Source organism: Phymastichus coffea, unplaced genomic scaffold (genome assembly GCF_024137745.1).
Source record: "Phymastichus coffea isolate CEN01 unplaced genomic scaffold, Cenicafe_Pcof_1.1 PCOF00097, whole genome shotgun sequence".
NCBI classification, from domain to species: domain Eukaryota; kingdom Metazoa; phylum Arthropoda; class Insecta; order Hymenoptera; family Eulophidae; genus Phymastichus; species Phymastichus coffea.
The window spans coordinates 524,604-547,741 of record NW_026706908.1 but is presented as its reverse complement, the minus strand read 5'-3'; the positions used below and the strand labels follow the sequence as shown (position 1 = coordinate 547,741).

At 37.0% G+C, this 23,138-nt stretch overlaps 1 protein-coding gene and 1 pseudogene across 3 annotated transcripts in view; one reads left to right on the top strand and one right to left on the bottom strand.

Moving 5' to 3' along the window:
- Positions 1 to 21,840, bottom strand: part of LOC131669837 (lachesin-like) — a 126,538-nt gene extending 104,698 nt beyond the window's left edge. For all 3 annotated transcript variants that reach the window (XM_058945005.1, XM_058945006.1, XM_058945007.1), the window contains exon 1: positions 21,599 to 21,840. The gene's annotated coding sequence lies outside the window, so the exon portion shown is untranslated. The remainder of the gene's footprint in view (positions 1 to 21,598) is intronic.
- LOC131669841 (aldo-keto reductase family 1 member B1-like) lies at positions 6,542 to 8,607 on the top strand (annotated as a pseudogene).
- Positions 21,841 to 23,138: the final 1,298 nt, after the last annotated feature.

Sequence of the window (23,138 nt, the reverse complement as noted above, 5' to 3'; positions counted from 1 at the left end):
TCTTCTACAAGTCACTGGAAGTAAATCGTGTATAATTTGGTTTTCCGAGAGGATACTCGTGTGCTTTATGTGCTTTTTTTTTTTTTTTTTTTATTATTTTAATTGCTTCAAATCTATATTATAGATTTATTTACAATACATAGTTCATACGGAATGTGAAATATTGAGTTATGTTAGCTAGTGAGAAGGTGGAGAATTAGGTTTACAAGTATTTACATTGAGAGATTGACTTACAGTTTAATATTACATTTGTCAAGGAATTCAAGTATGCATTTTGACGCTGGTACATTGGGTTCGGCAAATATTAGAGACATTTTCATTGGCAATTGAAAACCTAATTTTATAATCTGTCTTGTCAACTGTTGTCTGTGGTCATTTAGCAGAGAGCATTGCCAAATAATGTGATCAAGGTCCTGAGGGAATTCTTGACAAGCGCACATAGGATCGTCAGTTAAATTAACTCTAGCCAATGACGCTGCTAAGTTGTAGTGATCTGCTCGACAGCGGTTGATGGTAGCTATGAGCTTTCTGGAAAGGCTTAACTTGTGAAACCACGAGTGAGAGGAATCCTTATAACATATTTGGAAATACATTTTACCTTTATCTAGGGATGTAGTTAGAATTTTTTCTCTCGTGTTATCGCGCATATTTTTTTTGTATTTTTCTTTCAGATCTGTGAAAGGAATGTTAAGTTTTTCCAGAGCGTTAGGGTTGTTTTCGGCGTCTTTGGCTAGAGAGTCAGCGAGTTCGTTGCCCTCAATGCCAGAGTGAGAGGGAATCCAACATAATTTAATCGTATATTGGCCTTTATTTTCTTTTAAGAATTTTAGATACTTATCTTTGATTTGTAGGATGTAGGGGTTAACTCTAATATCGATTTCAGGATTATTTAGACTTTGCAGTGCTCCTAAGGAGTCCGAGTGAATGCAAACATTTTTGTCTTTGTGCGCTAAGGCCATATCCATGGCGTCATTGATGGCAATGATCTCTGCTGTGTATATAGACGTGTATCTATGAAGCCTTCTGACAACGCTAATGTCTAGAGACGGGCAATGACAAGCAGAACTCGCGTATTTATTTTCTCTGTCTTTACTTCCGTCAGTAAATATTTCAATAATCGTAGAATCCGAGTTAAGTTCTCGCAGTTTTAAGGTCGGATTAGACGATCGTTTGAGAGTTTTGCCTATTTCTACGTCGATCGGCATGGAAGTGATCAGAGTTGCATATTCGCATTTATAGATTTGGTACATATTAGATTTGATAAGAGGCATTTGCGATTTGTAGAGTTCTATAATGCAATCCTCGAACAGTCTGTTACGCTTTCTCTTTGATTTTTTAAGGGTGTTATTGTAGTATCGCTTAACGTTTTTATGAACCAATAGATCTTCGTTAGTTATAATTTTGGATAAAAACGAATAGCATAAAAATTTAGCTCTTTCCCTAATGGAGGGCAACTTAGATTCAGCAAGTAAGACATTGGTGGGGGTAGTTTTGCGAAAGCCTAGGGCTGCGCGGATAGCGGCATATTGGATTTTTTCTAGCTTGTTACTCAGTTCTTCCCTAGTAGGATAATATACAAAACTGTTATAGTCTATTATTGAGCGCACAAAGCTCTTATAAAAAATCAGTAGTACTTTAGGGTGTCCACCCCACCAAATGCCTTGTAGATACCTCAGAATGTTTAGGGCCCTATGGCATCTATTTAGGAGGCTACTTATTTGCTGTTTAAAGGAAAGAGAATAATCGAAGATGACGCCTAGAAATTTTGCCGTTTCGCTTGATTTGATGGTGCATTCGTCGTTAATTGCAAGTTTAGTTTGGCCAGGGAGGATGCCATTTCTATTGAAAACAATAAAGACAGTTTTATGCGGAGCGAGGTCTAAGCCTAGAAGCGAAAGATTGGCGTCTATGAAATTGATTGTTTTGGGTAAGGAATTTACGTTGTTCGAGCAGAGTGCGATGTCGTCTGCGAATTGGTATGCAGAGACTGTTCTGGGTATTTTATTCGCAATACTGGAGACGTAAATTAAGTAAAGAAGAGGACTTAGAACTCCTCCTTGTGGCACACCTTTATATGTAAGATAACATTGATCTTCCAGGCTGGAATAAATATGTCTTTCGTAAGTGAGAAATTTAATAAACTTTACAAGCTTGTAAGGACATCCTATCTCCGCTAATTTTTTGATGAGTAGGTCGCTGTTTACATTGTCGAATGCACCACTAACGTCAAGAAAAGCAGCGTACAAGTTTATGTTCTTTTTAAAAGATTCTTGTATTTTGATAGTGAGATTCGTTAAGTTGTCAGAGCAAGACTGGCCTTTTCTAAATCCGGATTGTGAGTTAGGTAGTACATTCTCTCGCTCGATCCACCACTGCATTTTATTTTTAATGATATTCTCGAATAATTTACAAAAGGCGGAAGTAAGGGAAATGGGGCGAAAGTTAATTCCATCCGATTTGGAGATCAAATGAACATATGATTTTTTCCAGTCTTCTGGGAAGTGGCTAAGTCGGAACATTTCATTGTAAATATCAACTAGAAGAAGTTTGTATTTTAAAGGGAGATTATAAATTATGTGGTAATCGATACCATCAATGCCTGGAGAGGAGTCGAAATTACGTGAGTCTAAAGCTAAATTCAGTTCGGCGAGAGTAAACTCACTTTCGAGAAAATTATTCTTCTGACACTTTGGGAAATAATCGGGTTTGGTAGGAACCCACGGTGGGCATATTTTATTTATAGCCTTCGTTTTATTTTCAATTTGCAGGTTTTCAGACATATGAGATGGAGTAACTTTCACCCACTTGTTTTTAAGGATTTTTGAAGTATTCCAAACATATTTTATGTTTGTGTGACAATTGAGACTTTCTGCGAATTTTATAAAGCTTTGTCTTTTTTTATTTTTAAAGGTTTTACACGCGATTGCTCTAAGCCTTTTAAATTCAGTAAAATCAGTAGTGTCTTGTGTTCTCTCCCATTTTTTAAAAGCTTTATTCCTGGAGTCTCTGATTTCTTTGCATTCGTTATCCCACCAGGCAACGGGGTTGCGATGGAATTTAATGTTAACAAATTTTTTGATAGGAGTATTTTTCTTAACTGAATCAGAGATGATTTTAACATAAAAGTTATATTTCTCGTTGGGAGAAAGATCGTTATACTCTGGAGTGAGAAATACAGAGAAAGCTTCATTAAGTTCTTCATTGACTTTTTGCCAGTCGGTGCGAGATGATCTGATTTTGAAATTTTTTTGATGGTAAGTCATTTTTTGGGAATTGACTTGTATATGTATCGGGTAGTGATCGGATCCCACGGTATCAGTATGAGCCTGTGTTTCTACCATGTCTCTAATTTTATTGCTTGTTATTATGAGGTCAATATTGGATTTGGAAGTGGTATCAATATGTGTAATAGTGTCGGTGTTGTGAATAAAGAAATTCGATTTTTTAATTGATTCTAAAAGATTTTTGCCATTAGAATCAGATTTGTTGCAATTCCAAATTTCATGGTGTGAGTTAAAATCTCCTACGAGTATGTTGTTACATCTAAGGTCAAAGTTAGAAAATAGTAGATCCCATTCTTGTTGGCTCATAGTATTACCGGGGGATCTATAGCATATATAAAGATTAAACGCAGGTTCGACATTGGTTATACGTAGACCGCAAAATTCGATTGAATCGTTCGGAGTAACAAGGTTGTCGATTTCTCTATAGGCAATATTTTTGCGAATAAGTAACACAATACCTCCTCCTGAAGAGTCTTTTCTATCTTTTCTAAAAGTCAAAAAGCCTGGAAGCTGAAAACTTTTATTGTCACTGAGCCAGCTTTCTACGCACACAAAAATGTCGATATTTTGGAGTAAGGCGGGGAGATCTTCCTTTCTTCTCATTATACTGCGGGCATTCCAAAAGATTAATCTGAGAGTTGTGATTGTAGATGATACGTTTCCGTTCATATCCATTTTTTTTTTTTTTTTTTTTTTTTTTTTTTTTTTTTTTAATTTTCTTCCATTTCGTCATTTGAACTGTCGATGTCCATTGGTTTTTCTAGCCTCTTGATTATTCTTTTGATTCGTGCTTTTAGGGTTTTGTCTTCTAATCGAGATTGAGTATCCTGGAGCATATGGAGAAGCGCTTGCTCGTTCGAAGAGTGATGTTTGGCGATGGCTTGGATGTCGTTGCTGCCGTAGGTTTCGAGGAGAAATTGCTTGAGTTCCTCATACGTGAGAGGATAGGCATGGGCACTTTGTATGATATGCTCTTTGACAGAAGAGAGCTGATTTTCTATATCTGTTATCGTAGTTCTTTTCTTGAGGAGCTTAATCGGGGACTGGTCGGTCGACGAATTTTTCGTTATAGCTTTTACGTTCGTAGCTTGAGTTCGTGTAAGTTCGCTATTTTCCGACGAGGAAATGCTGAGCGGACGTTTGACTCCAGTGATCAGAGGTTTTACGTGTGCCGTAGAGGAGCTTGGAGGGGGCATCAAGCCGCTCCCGGTAGCGTCATGTCTTGTCACTGTAAGCTCCGTGAAGTTGCCTTGAGAATGAGTTGACGTGGAGTCCGACGTGGAGGGGAGTGAGGGGAATGCTTGATTCTGATCACTGTTCGACGTGTTTATGTCTTCTTGGGAGGGAGATATTTGTGTCTCTATGTTTTTACATTGTCTTGCGAGATGTCCCTCTTCTTTACAGATGAAGCAAGTAAGTTTTTCGCTTGAGAGATAAATCCAGTACTCTGTGTCATCGTAGTCGATCTTCATACTTTCGGGTAGCTTCGCAATATCATTCGGGCTTATGTACATTTGTCTTCTGAAGCTCATGATGTGAGTATATTCGGGTTCGTTGATGCCGGCTCTTAAGAAAGTTATTTTGGAAGACGGTTTAATATCGAATTCAAGTAATTTTTTTTCTATTTCTGTGTGGGGAATGATTGGGCACACATTTGAGAGAATAATACGTTTGGCCTTGGATACTAGTAGTCTGAGCGGAAGAATGTGCGAGCCAATGTTTACAGTTGAGCCCGGTGCGGTAATTTTGTCAGCGAGTTCTTGCGTACTTAGGTATAGACAAACTCTACCTTGCGAGATTCGCGAGGCAAATGTAATATTCTTTGGACCAACCATCTTACCTATCGCTAATACGTAATCTTTGATTTGAAGGCCTTCTATCGCATCCGTAACTATGGCTTGGTCTTTCTTTGGATACTCTAGAGCATGAGAGTACAATTACTTTGGAGGAATTTTCTTTATCAGTTGACATTGTGGGTTTTTTTGTTGTTTCTTGTGTGGGTAGACCGTTCCTGTTTCCAGAAAGGGTCATCGCAAACACTTATCGAGTGTGGAAAGTGCAAGCGCACTTTTCCACACTCACAATTATACTATAAACCACTTATTAGCACGAGACTTGTTACGAGAAACGTATTTCTATATCTATAGTAATCACTCGCTTGATGGAACACGTAGGTAAACACGTCTTACCTCTACGACGATCCGATCGAGACTCCTGCTTTATGTGCTGATTGATAAAAGTTTTATTGGTCCATTTTTTTCTCTGACAAGTAAATTTAATTTTCATGCGGGTGAACGCGCGTAAACCGGTGTAAACAGATAGTGTTAATGAAACATGCAAATTCAATTCGACTTCAATTTATTTTCCAAATGCGCTTTACATTTAAATTGGATAAAATCGAATCTGCCTTGGCCCTATCTTACCTGCATCATGATTGACTGAAAGACAGATAGGAAATAATCCTTGCACAGTTTTAGATTTTCACAAGCATTATCTATCTTCATAAAGACATTAATCATTACTGAGCAATACGTGCGATGACAGCAACTGAGCAGGTTGTTATTTATAAACGAAACTGATAGTGAAAATAGCCGTTTCAGTAAATGTATTTACGTAAATGAAATTATTTCAGGAAATCCAGACTAAATAATGTTTTTTGAAAATTCTGCAACGTTCAACTTCAAAATTGCAAACGAATATTTTATTCTATCAAACGATTGTAAGAACAAAACGAATGTATTCAGGTCATTCGTGTAAATTCGTTCGCGAGTGTAACACAGAAAATTGTTACCAGGTATTATCCAATCACCGCGTTCAAAGCAAACAAAAATAAAAGGAACAAAAAAGAAGAATTCGCCAACCATGACATTATTGCTCTGCCGTTTGAAATTCACAAAGACCTTGTTGCATATTTTTACAAAGTGGAAAAGTGCCGAAAGACTGCGAGAATATTTGCATAGCTTTCCGTCAAAAGGGATGAAACCTTGGCATGAGCAAGAATAATAAATTTGCCTTTCTCTTCTAACTGTGAAACGCAAGAATAGCGCTGATGAAGTAGTGTTAGTTTCCTACACTACACTGCACTTTTGATGTTGAGACATGTGTACGTCTGTGGCTTCAGGTGTGTACGTACGCAAGACGCGCATAGCGTGGCTTTTTGAAAATGCGGCCACGACTCTTGTCGACTGGAATAATTGGCGAGTGCTATACTCGCTATAATTCTGACTTTAATTGGAGTAGATATACTGCAACCGAAGATGCGGATGTAATAAAAAATCATACGGCGACGCGCAATCTACTTTTCTTTCGTTTGTCATATTGCGACCTGGAATTATAAAGCTGATTTATCAAAACAGGACACCGACATCGCTGGTGCTATAAGTATAATTGCGACGTGCATTAACTTGTCGTCGTTGAAATTTCTCCAATATTTGCAATGAGAAGTGTTGCTTGCGCATCGAGGCAAGAATTTTTTGTCTTTCCTGGCTTAAAATAAATGTAGGTTACTAGCAAGTAGTTTCAAAACTGACAGGGTTGTTTTCAATTACTAATTCACTAACCTCGATTGCTTTATACCTCGACTCATTTATAAGCGTGAACTTAATAATTATATGACAAATATGTTAAGGATTTCTTCGTCGCGTGTAAAACGACTTCAATTTTTGACATGCATTAATAAGAATATACTTATGATACTGTCAAGTTATAATTCTATCTCAGAAAGAGATCTACAATTAGAATAAAGGTGGTTGTGTCATATTTCAATATATATTTTGAGATTGAATGAAACGAGCTCTTTGAAAAGTTTTGAATGATTTTTCAAATATTCCAGTGATCTATTCAGATATAAAAAGTATACTTCGAAAAAATGGTAATTGAATAGGAGGAATTTTAAAGTGTAAAATGAATAGGGAATTGATAAAATATTCTGGATATATATTACTCGTTAGATTACTGCTATATACGTAGTGATAAATCACAAGTTGAAACAAACTGTTTTATTTTGTTTGGAATAAACTTATGAGATATTCAAGATCAAAAGACGATGAAAATTAAATTTTACAATGGCAATGATCGAAATATCTGCTTTGGATTTAGGAACATCGAAAATTACAAATTATATTTACATTGTGAATTCTTTTTCTTAATTATATTTTTCAGAAAAAAATTATGTTTTAAAACGTTACTCCTTTTATTCATTACATTTAAAGTTCATATATTATTTTCATTAATAGACTCTCCAACAAAATCATGATCGCAATAATATGAAATGCTCTAGTTTCAATAACAATAAAATAAAATAAACTCACATCATTCCATACATACTTTATCTCGTCCTTTGCTCATATTTTTCATTTTAATCCATTTGTGAAAATACCCCGTTATTCAAACAAAATCTGTAACATATTAGACGTGTATTTTTACGTGAAACAATTCATTTCATTTAAATAAAATCTAAAAATACAGGTTACAGTTATGCAACTCTGATAAACCTGATAACTCAATAAATAAAATGTAAATTAATAGCTGTAAAAAAAGGAATACCTGTAACGAAAAAATTCTTATTTGCAAAAATTCTTATTTGGATTTAGAATCCATCGAAACAATTCAAAAACCGTAAAAGATGTGTTTGACGTCGGTTATCATCGTGTTGACTGGACATTTGTATACAAAATTAAGAAATAAGTCGGTGCCGCAATTGCTGTTAAAATTTCGGATGGTACAATCAAGCGTGACAACTTATTTGTCACAATTAAACGCTTAAACACCTACCATAAGCCTAAACTTGTCGAAGTCAATTTTCGTAAAAGTTTGACTATCTTGACACGATTACATTGACCTTTACCTTATACACTATAGCTGGAAACTTACAAACAAGGCGCGGAGAATTTCCTGAATTCTGATGGTACGTCGATTTACGAAGATGTTGATTATGCAGAAACAGGGAAGGCTATATATAGAGGATATACTCGCAAAAGTTCTCAGGAAAAATATCGACGTTAGCATTTTCAATTCAGAACAAATTGATAGGCTTCGCAAGTATAGCTCATTCGTAATTTTCATTCCACAGTAAACTACATTTCAAACATAATTTTGCAGGTTGAATGTCAGCCGTACTTGACACAGAAAAAAACTTTCGTTGTTTCTATGAAGGGTTTCGCATTGTCATGACTGCTTACAGTCCACTCGGATCGCCAGACAGACCGTGGGCTAAACAAAGCGAGCCAAAACTCATGGCAACAAAAAGCTTTTTGAGCTTAGCAAAAAGTACAAGTCGCCAGCTCAAGTTCTGATTTGTTATCAAGTGAATTTTATAGTTTGAGCAAATTAATTGGGTGCATTTCCACATGGACGACGTTTGATTAACTCTTGTTTTATTTAGATCGAAAAAGACCACGCCATTATTTCAACATTAATCGCCAAAGGTCGCATCCTTAAGAACACTGACCAAAACATTTTGCTTACATTGATAATTTTGATTGCAATGGGAGAATCTGCCGTATGATCAAGTAAGATTGATGATATTCGTTTTTTCAAGTGTATAAACGCTTGAGATGAATTATAATTTAAAACTTTTAATAAAAGACTATGTAAGAAAGATATATTTCTAAAAGAAGTTATTTTTTTTGTAAAAAATGACAAAAATATTTAAAATAATAATAATAATTAACCAACTAGATTTTACTCAACAATAGTTGTTCACCGTACGCCACGCACCACCTCAGAAGCAATTACCACTTACATGTCGTTAGAGAGGTTCTGGGCGTGTGCGCGTGTACAATCTCCGGCATTTGCGGCGTGTTTTCGCGCGGTAGCGTAGCATAAATAGCAAGTAAAAAGCACAAAAGAGGCGCTAACGAAACGTCGCTTCTGACAATTCACGGCACTTGGCTTCTCCCTGCTTTGTTGAGGTTTACTTTGACTTTCGGCGCTAGCCGGAAAGGCTACAGGCTTTTCTTCTTCTTTTTTATTTTTTTTTATCCCAATGCAAAAACGGGAAGAATTGAAAATTTTTTTACAGAGTATATCTTCCTCAAATCTTGTTCTATTACTCGTTTCCTTTTCGCGCTCATGTAAGTTTTTAATTTGTGGGTCTGATGCTCCGTATAATATTTCACAAATGAAATTCAAAGTTATGAGAAGTTCGCTGAAGCTCAAAAGCGCAGCTCACCTTTGAAGATCATTTCCATTAGTTGCGGACTTTCTCAAAAGATCCCTATCGCAACCGTGGATAGCTGAGTTTATAGCAAATTTTTTATTTACTGCAGACTACGTGTGCTTTTCATAAGGTAGCTGCGGAACAAAATGAACATCCGCAAAAAGGAAAGATATTCTTCCCAACCATAAACTTCTCGCGTATTTTCTTGTAATCACGCCTCACTAAGTAACATTTATTCCATCTATTGGCCCCAGACGTATCAGCACAGCTAAAAGAAAAAAGACATGCACGCTTAAATTTTGACCTAGCTGCGTTAAGTTTTACGAACACTGGCAAGCACTCAGATAACGTTGGCCCCTCTTTGCTCTCTCTCTCTCTCTCTCTCTCTCCCTCCCTTGTGTTACATATAGGTTCATACATAATACTTGATACCTGTGGTGGAAAAGTAGCTTCTCTCTGTGAAATATAGATACTTTACGTATATATATATACCCACACACACACACACACACACAGACACACACACACATACAATTTTATTAGATGATGAAGCTTATATCTTCTTCCCCGCGGCATCTTCTTTTTTAATTCGATGGCTCACTCAAGCGCTACATAAAGAGGGGGGGGGGGGGGGAGATTTTTGCCAGCCATGCTCTAATGAAATCCGACAAGAATTTAATTTACTTAAGAGAGAAGATACTCACCTTCTTTTTTAATACTCGTAAAAGTTTTCGAGTTTAAATATTTCAAAGCAAGTTTTACGCGTTCGCTCAAGCCGATATACCGTATACGTATACACCTGGGGCCTTTTTGATATACTGCTGCTTTTAGCAAGGGAAGTACATTAACTTGCGTGAGAAAGTACATTAAATTGATAACACGTTCTTGGTTCATTAATTGCGCTAAATTTCAACTGGATTATTACGAGAGCGAAGTAGAAAAAAAACAATAGTAAATAAGAGGAATTGATTGAGACAAAATGAAAGACGAAATAATACGTGCAAGGATATTGCACACATACATTCGAAGTCGCTGACCTCGAAAATACCGATATGAAACATAAATTGTTGTAGCGTAACCCTATCATCGCTTTAAAAAAAAATATTACGGCGCGCTAGTTTTCCGTTCGATGCTTTCTATGCTCGCTTTTTTTTGCTAAAGCTTTTGCTGTGCAAACCAGGTTAAAAAAAATAGTACGAGCTTTTTTGAAAAAGACATTTCAAGACAGAACACATGTTCTTTAAATGATACCTTTAATGATTGCCCATGTTCTTGGAAAAATTACCAAATAAATGTGTTCTATACATTATTTTAAACTTCAATGCATTTTACAAGTAAAGAAGTGAAATACGGATCGACACATAAACATGTCGTTCGATTAATCCCTCTAATTCCGCTCAAAATATATAATCCTCTCGGTGTAACCGCAGCGCAGTCGCGAAGTTAGCGCCTTCCGTGCACACACATATACACGATTGCTATAGAATAATCCAAACACACCGAATTTTATAGAATGAAATAATATTATACTTAAATCTATTTTTAGCGATCGTCATTGCAAAAAAACAAGCTCGTTGCTTAGCAGCTTTGTAAAAATAAATATTTAATGATAAATCGTCTATTGCGAATTTCAATTTGTTCTAGTTTACTTATGATTACTGAATATTCTTATTACCTTGGTTACCAAAGACTATAAAAGGCTCATATAACGGTCTGTTCGCTCTTTCTCTCTCTTTGTCTCGCTCCTTTATTTCATTTGCACGCACAAAGGAGGTCACTTTATCGAAGGTTGTACCTTTCAATAGAAAGTTGGTCGGTTTGAATAAAGTCTCTATATTTTCACTACTAACGTCGCCTTTCATTGACTTTTGACATTTACATCGAGCAAGGAAAATAGATTTTCTGAGAAATGGTATTTACAAGAGCGTGAAATTTTGAAAGCCACATTCTAACAGAGGCTTTCGTAAAGCTCATATATTCATAATAGAGCTGCATTATATGTGATGGCTACGGGGTAATTAGGTTGGTCGACTGAGAGAGAGAGAGAGAGAGAGAGAGAGAGAGAGAGATTTGAATTATTGGTCTATGCGAAAACAATGGACGTTCCGGACTCCAGCTCAAATCGATTGTTCGACTGATGCTAGTCTTAAGGGAGTGGGAGTGGAGGAAGTGTGCGAGCAGTTACGATGTCACATCCGATATGCGTCATAGTCGATTGCTCTCCTCGTCGTAGTCAACGCCGCGGACCAGTGCACTCACCCTCTTTGCCTATTTCATGCTTAACGGACGTTTCCGCTTGGTTTTGAATTTTGATGGCAAATCGACACTCTACGTGCGTAATGATGAAATTCGGACAATCTTTTGTACTTTTCAAATTATTGACAGAATTTCAATCAATGCTCGTATGATCTACGTTTTCACTGTTAATATAGTTTTGGTAAATTTAGAGCCTAGAATTCTGAATTATCATTTAGACAGTCGTTAACATAATTTACGTCAAGGAAATGGCAATGTCTCGTGAAGTTATCAAATATTCGTTAATAGTATATTACAAAAATGTTGAACTTCGTGCATTGAGAAGAATATATTCGATCAAAGTAAACTCGTTGCATCAATTACAATATTGACAGAAAATGATTTAACGGAAATTTGATTAACCTTTTTTGCACTCCAATTCAATTTTGCTGTTGTAATAAATTTCAATTATAAAACTCAAGTGCCTCAAATTCGAATGCAATCATGTCTTCCTGAACTTACAAAGATTTCTTGCTTGGCGAATTTGCTAATTATGTAGGTCAATCCTTTCATGCGTCAAGTAGATGCGATTACCTTCGTCAAAGCTTCTTGAACGGGAAAAAGATGTATTAAGTGACAAAATGGAAATATCAGCCGCAAGAATAAAGTGATAACGTGCGACAGAGAGCGCGACGGAGTTACACAGAGCACAAAGTTAAACCGAAGCCAGCTCCGAAGCCACCAGCACGGCTGGATAAATCGGATTAAAGCTCGACCAAAAGGGGGACAAATTTAATTTACAAGCGAGATAAAGCGGAACATCGGTTAACAATGTAATCGCTTCGAAAATGTCATTTTGAACCATTGATAAAGCCACACGTAAGCTTTTATTGTAAGAAAAGGAAAACCGACTGACATTAATCCAATCATCTACGATTCTTTCAACGTCTTTTTCCCGCTTTCACAGTTTTTTTTTTCTCGGATGGACTAACTGTGAATATGCTGGGCTCAGGTTGTTTTGTCTTTGCTTTCTTAGAAAAACCAAGCGTAAATCCACGTTTTTCTTTTAATGCTTTCATGCGCGATCGTTGTGATCAAAGCGCCTCTTTACTCCATACTACTCACTCAGGATACCAAGTCTTCGTGCTCGCCTGAATGTTACGCAATTTGTTCCTTTTTAAATGATAACGAGTGAATAATGAACACAGTGCGTCGTATATAAATCCGTGGTATTAACGAGCTCGCATAGAACGAACGCGAACCTTTGAATTTTTTTATGCGTACGCGCATCAAGAGAACAAAAATTGAAGGATGAATAATATTTTTAATTTGCGAACTCCATGGAAATGCGCGTTTAGCGCTTTCTCTTTTAATTGGACGCAAATAGAATTGGAAACAATGCATTCGCAAACATAACTTATCTAAAATGAAAAAAAAAATAGATTTCCTTCTTCGCTATCGAAAAAGCAGCACACACTGATAGCCAATTAACCATTCGCGCGCCCACGCGCAAAACTCTATCAAGAGTTACCGGTAGAGATAGAGAGAGGGAGAGAGAGAGAGAGAGAGAGAGAGAAACAGAGAGAGAAAAAGCCGAAAATCAAAGGGCGCTACGTCAGCACGGAGCAATCAGCATGCGCAGCGAAGCGATGACCCGTAAAAAAAGTGAGAGAGCACCGCGTGAGCTTTCGCGCGACAAATAGTCGATATGGGTATATAGCTTCAAAAGTCATTAACCCAAACGCAAATCCAACTAAACGATCATCGAAGATTTTTCGACCGGATGCGTGTAATTACTCGTACATGTGCAGCGACAGAGATATAGGCGTCAATTATCGCACTGCGTCCAATAAAAATAAGACTTCCTCGTCGGGAGGGATGGGGGGGGGTGCACTTATTACAGCCTCGACGTTATTCGAGCGAGAATACCAATCTCTGTAATCACTTTAAACTGGCAAGCGAACTAAACTAGTTAAGTTACTAACTCTAGGCGGGAGAGGGAGAGATAGCTAAGAGAGAACCAACGACAACGCTAACTCTTATATCTTATGTGCCTCGGGGTTAGAGCTTCAATCGGCCATCGAACCCCACACACGCGCGGCGCTCTACCTTTCCCGAAGCTGGCGTTTGCTCTTTTGGCACAGATTTTTCCTGCTGTCGACGATCCGAACCTACCTCGCGCGTCTGCTGTTCATTTCGTCGAGTGCGTCGAGGAGGGAAGCAGGAGGCAATGGATCCAATTAAGTGCTGTTCCTTCCTGCTGTTGCTAAGTCATTTTAGAGTGAGCTTTTCTCTTATGCGGGTTTGATTTTTCGAGGAATTTATTTGATTATCCATCGCGAGTTCGCTTTAATAAACAGAGCATCGCTTAAAAAATCACAGAAAAAAATAGATATTTGACTGGCATATACCGTCAAATATTCGATGAGTTATTCAAGTTTCGCAAATCAATACTTCCAAAAATGAATAGCAAGAATTTGATGCATATCACTCGTTCGATGCACGACGAGGATTTCACACAATAGGATGGTTAAACGTAGAAAAGTTATTTCCGTTTTATCAACATTTTTTTCTCGACAATATTTTGAAAGCAAATTTTGATGATTTTTTTTCTCTCACCACGACGCATAATCTTAGAATTGGAAGTCAGAGAATGACCACTAGTGTTTACTTCCTCCTAAAGTCCTGAGTTCTCGTTTTTAATATGCATTTCTTTTTTTCTTTCTCGGAAAGTTTTGAAAATTAATAGGTCGGCATTGCAACGCCGACAGAAAAGCCTGCAAAATCGACGGGTATTTAGCATGGAAATGAAAAGCAAACAAAGCAGATTGACAGCGAACTAAAAGCCCAAAGTAAACCCTCCGTCCGCGAGGTTATTAAAAAGAAACATAAACATCGAGCGATAGGAGGATGAAAGTTGTGGCGTGAGCTATTATCCTTTGCACCCCATGTACACGAATTGAAAGTTCTCCAGCAGCTTCTATCTGGAGCGTGAGAATATGTTGGTTTGGAAATCTATATAAGGATTAAGCTTAACAATTTAGTTTCTAGGCATAGTTTGTCATTTCGAAAGCCGTCATAAAAATAGTTGTTTTTGTTTCGAGAGAAAGAGAGAGAGAGAGAGAGAGAGAGAGAGAGAGAGAGAGAGAAAGAGTCGTAAAGCGGTTATCACGAGAGGAATCTGCAATAAAACTAGGATTCTAAACTATGAACTATTCGCGCTATGACGAACTAAACTATGTGCCTTTTTCAATATAGCAGCCAAGACGTGCTTTGCATGGACATTTTCATTTAACTGACGTCTTTATCGTCATAATACAAAAAAAATGTATTCCAACAAGTATAATTTATTTTACGACATTAACTATTCCATTACATGTCTTGTAATTGACTGTAGCTACGTTTATTAATTCAATATTTCATTCCCTACGAGTCAGTCTAGAAATACGTGAAGATATATATTCGTATGCATAGTGGTAAGATGAGAGTTTGCCTGAGTGAGAAAGGTAAATGTGTGTATTCCGACTGATACGTAAGTAAACGCGCGTGCAAAAAAAATCTCCGTGAAAAATAAAAATATTATTCAAGATTTTTCAAGAATGACGGCATAAAGCGAGGAAAAGCCATACTTTCACGTTACGAGAACACGTCGAGGGGTATAAAAAAGCTTCCTTTTCGACGATAATAATTACAAGAGAAATGCGAGACAGTGGTTACCGCACAAAAATGAAAGTACACGGCTATTTTTATATACATACCCAAAACTACAGGTTTAGTTTGCACGCTGTGCGCGCTCTGTTATAAATTTCTGACACAATATGTGCCACGGCGATATATCGTTGTCCGCGAGAAATGAGAACAGACCATTTTGGAACGTTAAATCGTGCGGCTGGAAGTGAACCTTTAGCGGCGGCTTTCCCAGAGACAAGAGAAGATCGAAGAAGCAAAAAAAAAGAAAAAAAAGGAAAAACATAAGCTGATAGTAATTAAAACTCGCACTCCGTGACTACTACCAAGTGGCAAGGATTTAATAACTGCGATGTTATCAATTAAAAGTCTTCCGCAAACAAGCAATTAAAAGTAATAACGTTGGGCCGAGAGCAGGTCGAACAAAAAACGAAATTGTGTTCGTAGAAGTCAAATCGAAATGCGTGATTGTCACTTGGCGAATGCCTCTAAGGGAAGAACTCGAGATGATATTGTCGACTCATCTGCGCGCCACGTCCATCAAAATGCGCAGCAACAGCCAAAAATTGAAAACGTCGTCGTGCGATGGCACATAACTCACGAGCGTGCGCACCTTTTGCAATCAGCGACACAGAACATAAATTTTTCAACGAACCGCGAGCGAGAAAGGCTATGGTTAGTTTATAACGTCAAAAGGCTTTCAATTCCCTTTCCCACCTCGCCGGGAGAGGAAAGAGGAGCTTTTACGTCTCGGCCAGATGGAGAGCGACTGAGAATTATCTGCAGGCGTCGAACTTCCTTTTTCAGTCATCATTTCCACTCGTTTTGATAGTAAGCGAGCTTTATGACGGAGCTTTTCCCTTGAAAATCCCACTCTGCCAAGCATTCAAGAAAGAAAAGGAAAACAGGCTAATAATTAAACTCACAGCGGAGTGAATAAAGCCGATAAAATTGCGATAAAGTGATGTTTGCCAGCAGCTCGCCGAAGTTATTTAAGTTTCTGACCGCGAGATCTCGAAGCAAAGTCCACGATATTTCCTTCGAATTGGAGGGTTCCGCAGCGGGAGAGAGGCAGGCGAGCCCGTTAAAAGGGTTGAGCGAGAGCACCCGATGCCTGCAAAAAGTACAATCGAAATTGGGTCATCGTACGTACGCTATCTGCTTTTCCGAAACGAACGGCTTCTCTCTCTCTCTCTCTCTCTCCCCCTCTCCCTCTCCCTCCCTCCCTTTCTATCGCTCGTACGCGGAGATTGCCCGTGATATCCTTTTGTTTCTCTTGCTCCAGTGAATAGTTGGTTTGATCGTATGATTTTTCGTTTAACGCTGCACGCGCCTACGTTGCCGCGAAGAACTAAAACTATTCTCGATCGATAACCGATTAAAATAACAGCGTATCAAGCAAACAAACATTGATTTTAATCAGCAAAGCTCAATTGGCTGTAAAAATTGACAATAGTTGAATTGCAATGCTGCCAGCGTTACAAATAAATAATCAACGTAATAGCCGCGCTACAAATGAAAAATGTTGGAAGCGCAGCAATATTGTACGCGAATTATCAAAGTTCACGTGCATTCTTGATCGTAAGCGCTTTGTATATCCGAACGATACAAGTTAATTGCAAAAACCGTGCCGTGCTGCATCGATTTCAAATATTTTTCAACGGCAACATCAAACAAAATTCATTACTGTTTTAATTAAAAGCTTCGCATTTGCGCAATAACAACAACAGTATCGATCAGATTATCAATTTCGAGTGTATATAGAACGATGTCACAGCTATTTTCAAATGGAAATAAACAAAAATAGAATCAGTACCAATAAATCTTTAGCGAGTTATCTTCTGATCTTTTGCGCGACCGCAGTCAATATACAAATATCACAGAGGCATTCACGAATCGATGCGACATTAAAAAAAGTAAAAAGTGATGCGAGAACCGCAAATACCTTTATAATTATAGTCTACCTAGATATCATGGTTTCTGCTCCGAATTTCTTATTTTCACGTATATAGCTCAGAAAGCGGTATGACATAACTTTATTTCCGGAATAGAAAGTTTTTGCCAATGTCCTCGGGCGAATTTTCACATATGAAAAGAGGAGTGTAGCCGAGAAATTTTCCGAGCTCAAGGGGTTGGCAAAAATTTCTTCGGTGTATTCGTCTCGATTGTAATATTGCAATTACTTATTGGACGACCGTGAGACTATGTGTATGTGCATTTGTCAAAATGAATTTTAACGAACGAAATATTTATACAGTTAATCTATTCTTAGATATGCACGAAATCAGCCTTCGCGTGAAAGGCAATACAATCCGTAGTTACTTCGTGATTTAGGGTCAAAACAACATCAACGTCAAAGTCCCCGTTCTTCATTATCGTCACGAGTAGCAGCAATTCCAATCTTGTCAGATTCGAAGCACCTACAGGCACACGCACACATCGACCGCCCAAAGACCGCAGATAATCTTCGTCCCGTGCGAGTAGCAGCACTACCCAGTAACTTCTTGTTGGTTCCCTGCTGCGCTAAGATACGAACTTTGTTTTGCGCCACTTACTCCGCGTTTGAAATTTTTTCGTTCTTCTCCTTGTCGTTGCAACTCAATTACAGGGTATTTTCCGAAAAGAAAAATGACGCGCGAGGTAATATTTTTTGCGCGTGATTGAACGCATTCTCGTTATTTTCTTCCCTTATACACGACAATCGGATCATCGGATTATCCAAATTGAAAATTGCTTCAAAGCACGTCATGTTAACTTTGTTATCTCGTTGAATGTACAGGCAAGCAGATACTTTGTGACTGATTTGATTAATGAGATAATACTGTGCTCCCAGAATGAAAATTTTATTTTATAAATAAATTTTTTCTACGTTTTCATATATAGATCGGATGCACAAAGAAAATCCGGACAAAATTTTGTTAAAATTAACAGGATTTTAATTATTCTTTTATATTCACCGACAAAATTAAATATATTATATGTTCAGAGCAAAAGTAGATTGCAAAATGGTGATTTAATTACATTTCAAAATTACAATATATATAAGATTATTTCATGGATTCAAGGAGAACACGATACGCGTGGAAATATAATATAATTAAATAATATTTCTACTTGATTATATTCTCTTTGATTAAATAAAAAAATTAATTTATCATAATGATTATTAAACTATGTATTGCATTAACCTCAAGATCAAGTATAGTCATGCTAGTTGCCTGATCAAGTCAGCAATTTATTAGAGTAATGAGATTCGAATTACCAAATGGATGCTGATTAATCACCTTTATTACATATGTTTTTCGCTATGACCAGAGCCATCGATATTTGGTTATGTCAAATATTTGAAAACATGACTACGTCAAGTCGATCGAGTTCACGCCATCTTCACATTAACGTCATGACCAGGGACGCTACAACTTAAAGCGAAAAGTGGAAGAGTTGGCTCGAAAGCTTCACAGAGACGAGGTCACCACCGTCGCTCGCGATCACAGTCTCGGTGCCAACGTTTGCGACGGCAGCACCGCTTACGGTCGGGATCACGCCGGCGGATCCGTTACTGCCACAGCTGAAGACACAGCTGAGAACGCAGCTACGCGGAATCACGGTCAGCTAATTACGAGCAATGCCGGCTTAGGTGTCTTGATTACACTAGTGGTGATGATTTCGACTCGGATACGGTTGTATCTACGGATGATCTAGCTGAAGTACGATGCTGTGCTAATGCCATTACATGCAATAATCCGTATAGAGCGTGCCCATTAGTATCGCTTTAGTCAGATAAAGTTTCTACTGAAAAAATGAAAAACAGCTTCAATACAATGTAACGACCGACGGAAGTCCAAGATAGAGACAAATTGAATTCTTCGTGCTTACTAAGAGAAGCGCTGAATAATAACATTGTCGGTCCTAATTTCCGTGTGGAAATTCCACCTTCGGTGGGACCCTATTAATTAAACGTGCTTTGATTGGAAATAGAAGCTCAACAAGTCCAATAAATATTCTGCTTCAGCAAAATGCAATATGCTGAACACGCTTACGCTCAACCTTGAAGTTAAAGCAGTCATGTTCAAATATTCAATCAGAAAAGATTGCATACAAGATTAGATGCAACGATAGTTCAGAGCTGGCATGTGCGATAATGCTGAAATATAAATATAAATCACAACTTTGAAACATCGGAAAACAAGAACACAAACCAATAAGCTTAATATCAAGATCGTGATTCGGGTAATTTCAAATCTAAGGCTGTTGTCAGGAAAGATTCGAAGTCGACCCTCAGGGACGGACATCAAGTTATCACGCTCTTTTCGGAGCCATCAAAGACCTCCTCGTTATTGATAACTGCAACTCAAACCTCCTCGGTTTGGCGCCACATAAACCAAATTAATCGACAAAAGAAATTACTTCTTGCAAAAAGTTATTATAGAATTATGTGAGAAAGATACTACAATTGAATGTCGTCCATTAAATGAAAGTTTATTCCGTCTTGTTTTCTGTGAGAAAAGTCCACCGTTGATAAAAGATCCTTATTTAACCTGAAGAAACAGATTTTTTTACACTCATTCATTATCAGAAAATGACTATGTGGCAATAATTAATTTGAAAAACGCAAGCTATAAATTCGATAAAGGTTATGAATAAAAAAAAGCGTAACCATTAGATAATTCGAATTTATCTCTCTAAAAAATAGCTGACTAGATCTGACAATTGGCGTGACTACATTTGATCTTTTCGGACAAGCCATAACTAATATGATTACAATCGAACTGCATATACAGATAACTTCTTCCTTTTTTTTCACTCAACTCAAGAGAATATGTAGCTAAAAATTAAAAACCCAATCATATTTTGAATTGTTTCAGATATGAAATGTTTTTATATTCATGACAAACGTCGCTAAAAATTATAATAAATTGAAACTATTTTCTCACTCAAGTAACAAAAAAGTTCGTAGAGTATACTAAATTTCACGTAACTATAAATATATTTTAAACAAGTAATAAAAATTATTGTTTTTCGCGCATACGAAATGATGACAACTTGATCAATATGCAATAATGAGCCCCATGAAATGAAATACGAAATTTTGAAATGAACATCATGGAGTCACGAAACGTCGAGGTGTATCGCGCATCGTAAGCATGAGCTGTCCATATAACATGTCGGAAACAATAAAAGAACAAAATAGCATTACGAGATCTTGTTTCTTAATGCTATTAAATCCAACCGAGGAATTTATATACCAAGCGAGCTACATTTTCATTTCTAATTCAATTATACGATATGATACTATTGTCCCTTAGATGGTTATACACCTATATAATCGGAAATTCATTGGAAATAATCCATTGACTTTGAATTTATTATGTAATAATTTGACACCACATAGTCATTATTGTATCGCGTGTGACGTTTCTTTTGACAGGTTGAATATATTGACAAGTCATATCTACTAGGCGTATCCACTATAATGTGTTCAATGCAAATAACATTGCACCGAATGAAAAGATGATTGCTTAATGAAAAATATCTTATCGAGATATTGTCGTGGAGGATAGAGTGTAAGGCTCATAAAAAATACCTTAGTATGTTAATTGAAGATAAGAATATAATAAAGCTTTTTGCAAAAATTCAAAATTGAAGTGATTCAATTTTCTTATACAATCTTTTCGATAAAAATTATTCTGGTTTGGTTCTACGTAGTTCCACCCAGATATTTTTTTAAGCCTTATTTGACTCATTGCAATTTCACACAGCCCATCACCATTCGACATTACTGACTTTCACCTCCAATTGCCATTCCTATATCTTTAAAATTAAAAAAATACTCAATAATTCGCTTAATAATTAAACCGTCTGATTACGTCTGATTTCGATTCTTCTTATCAACGTTAATCATACTTAATTATTTTGGTTTCTAATAAAAGTTTCCTGAAATTGACACGTTAATACTAATATATTAAATGTTACCACGAACGCGTTTAAACATCACCAGGAGTAATTAATACTAGCAATATTTAGTATAATTATAGGTAAAATGTAGAGTGTTTCATTCTTTTAAAATATCAGAGCCCCACGCCCTTAAGAGTTTATTAGCAGCATCAAAGAAAATAGCCAACAATATTGCAATCTCTGTAAAAACTAAAACTCAATCTTCTCGAGAAAATAGCTGGCCACCGAGGTTATCCAAGCATCAAGCAATATCGTTTGAAAAAAAAATCAAACGCACCTGCAGTTGGAAATCAGCACACAGAGACAAATGCATGCGTCCACTGGTAAAATTCAGTACTTATTGCAAACGAAAATAGTACGATCGCACAGAGATCAAACGACACCTGCCACCACTTTCCATGTGTCGCACATTTTGATTTAAGACTACGAATACAAGTGAGTTTAGTGGACTCTGTAATCTCACATGTTATATATAATAATACACTCGCGCACTTTGTGGACAAGTAACGTCGAGCACGACTCGACAACGCGCAGAGCCGGACTGCCGGTTCGACTGCTTGCTTGGCTATATTGCTGCTACTGCTGCTGCTGGCTAGCGACGCGCGCAGAATGAGGATCGTCTAAGTGGGGCGCGGCGCTACTGCCTGCTGTGCGTCTGATTTAGTTCAGAGAGAGAGAGAGAGAGACAGACAGACAGAGAGAGAGAAATAGAGAAAGCAAGAGAGATGAGAGTTAAAGAAGAAAAACGAAGAAAAAATGGAAATTGATGTATTTGATTGATTGGTATCGCTTGAGAGTTTCTTCTTTACTTCAAGCTGAGCATCTGTGGCAAACTCTCGTTATTTTTGCCGAAGAGGAAGAGAAGATAAGCATAAGGTTGATGATTGTGCGAAAAAATAAAATTGTATCATTGGATAACACTAAATTCTGCGAGTACTTTTTGATGGACTGAAGATATGAGGGAGATTGAAATAAGAGAAAGAGAGAGGGAACGAGAGAGAGAGAGAGAGAACGATAGTATGATAGTGCAATTATATAGGAATGAGGAAAAGTAACGAGGATAATGGGAGTGAGAGAAGGTTATGGACTTTACTGTAAGTTTAGGTAAGGATAATATATGCGGACAAAGGAAGTTTATCTAACGCTCATGAAATTTTTTGGATGATTCTTGATGTTATCTGTTAATAACTGATTCTTCTATTTCTTTTTATTCAGAATGATTTGATCTAAAGCCTTGAAAAAATTGTATTTAGCATGACTATATTTCACCGGTGGAAATTAAGCTTTGATCTTTAAAAGAAATTTGTACACTAGATAGCCTAAAAAAAATTAGAGTTTTACTATCAAAGAGAAAGAGTCTTTCAAAATTTCAACAGTCTTTGCTGATATTGACATTTGTAACAAACGAATCCCTGCATCGACAAAGAGCGATAGAAGACCGAAAAGCCAAAAACACTTCTAACTCCACACATGCGCGCGCGCACACACACACACCATTTTCTAGTGACTTTGCCATGTTTAATTGATATTTTTTCAATTTTTGTATTAACATATGCTATTGATTGAAAAATTACGATTCAAAACCAATCGTTTCTCTGGATTAAGTTACGATTGACAAAAAAGATTTTGTGAAAATTAAATAAGAAAAAGCAAGTGATTTTATTAAAGAATAATAGTTGCGAGAGTTTATTTTACAATAATTGTCAAATTAAGTTTTTAATTTAATATATTATTGATAAAGAAGATAACGAGGAAACGAGTATAAGTTCGTTAACTTACTAATAACAGCAAAAATTCAACGAGAACCAAACTTCGCA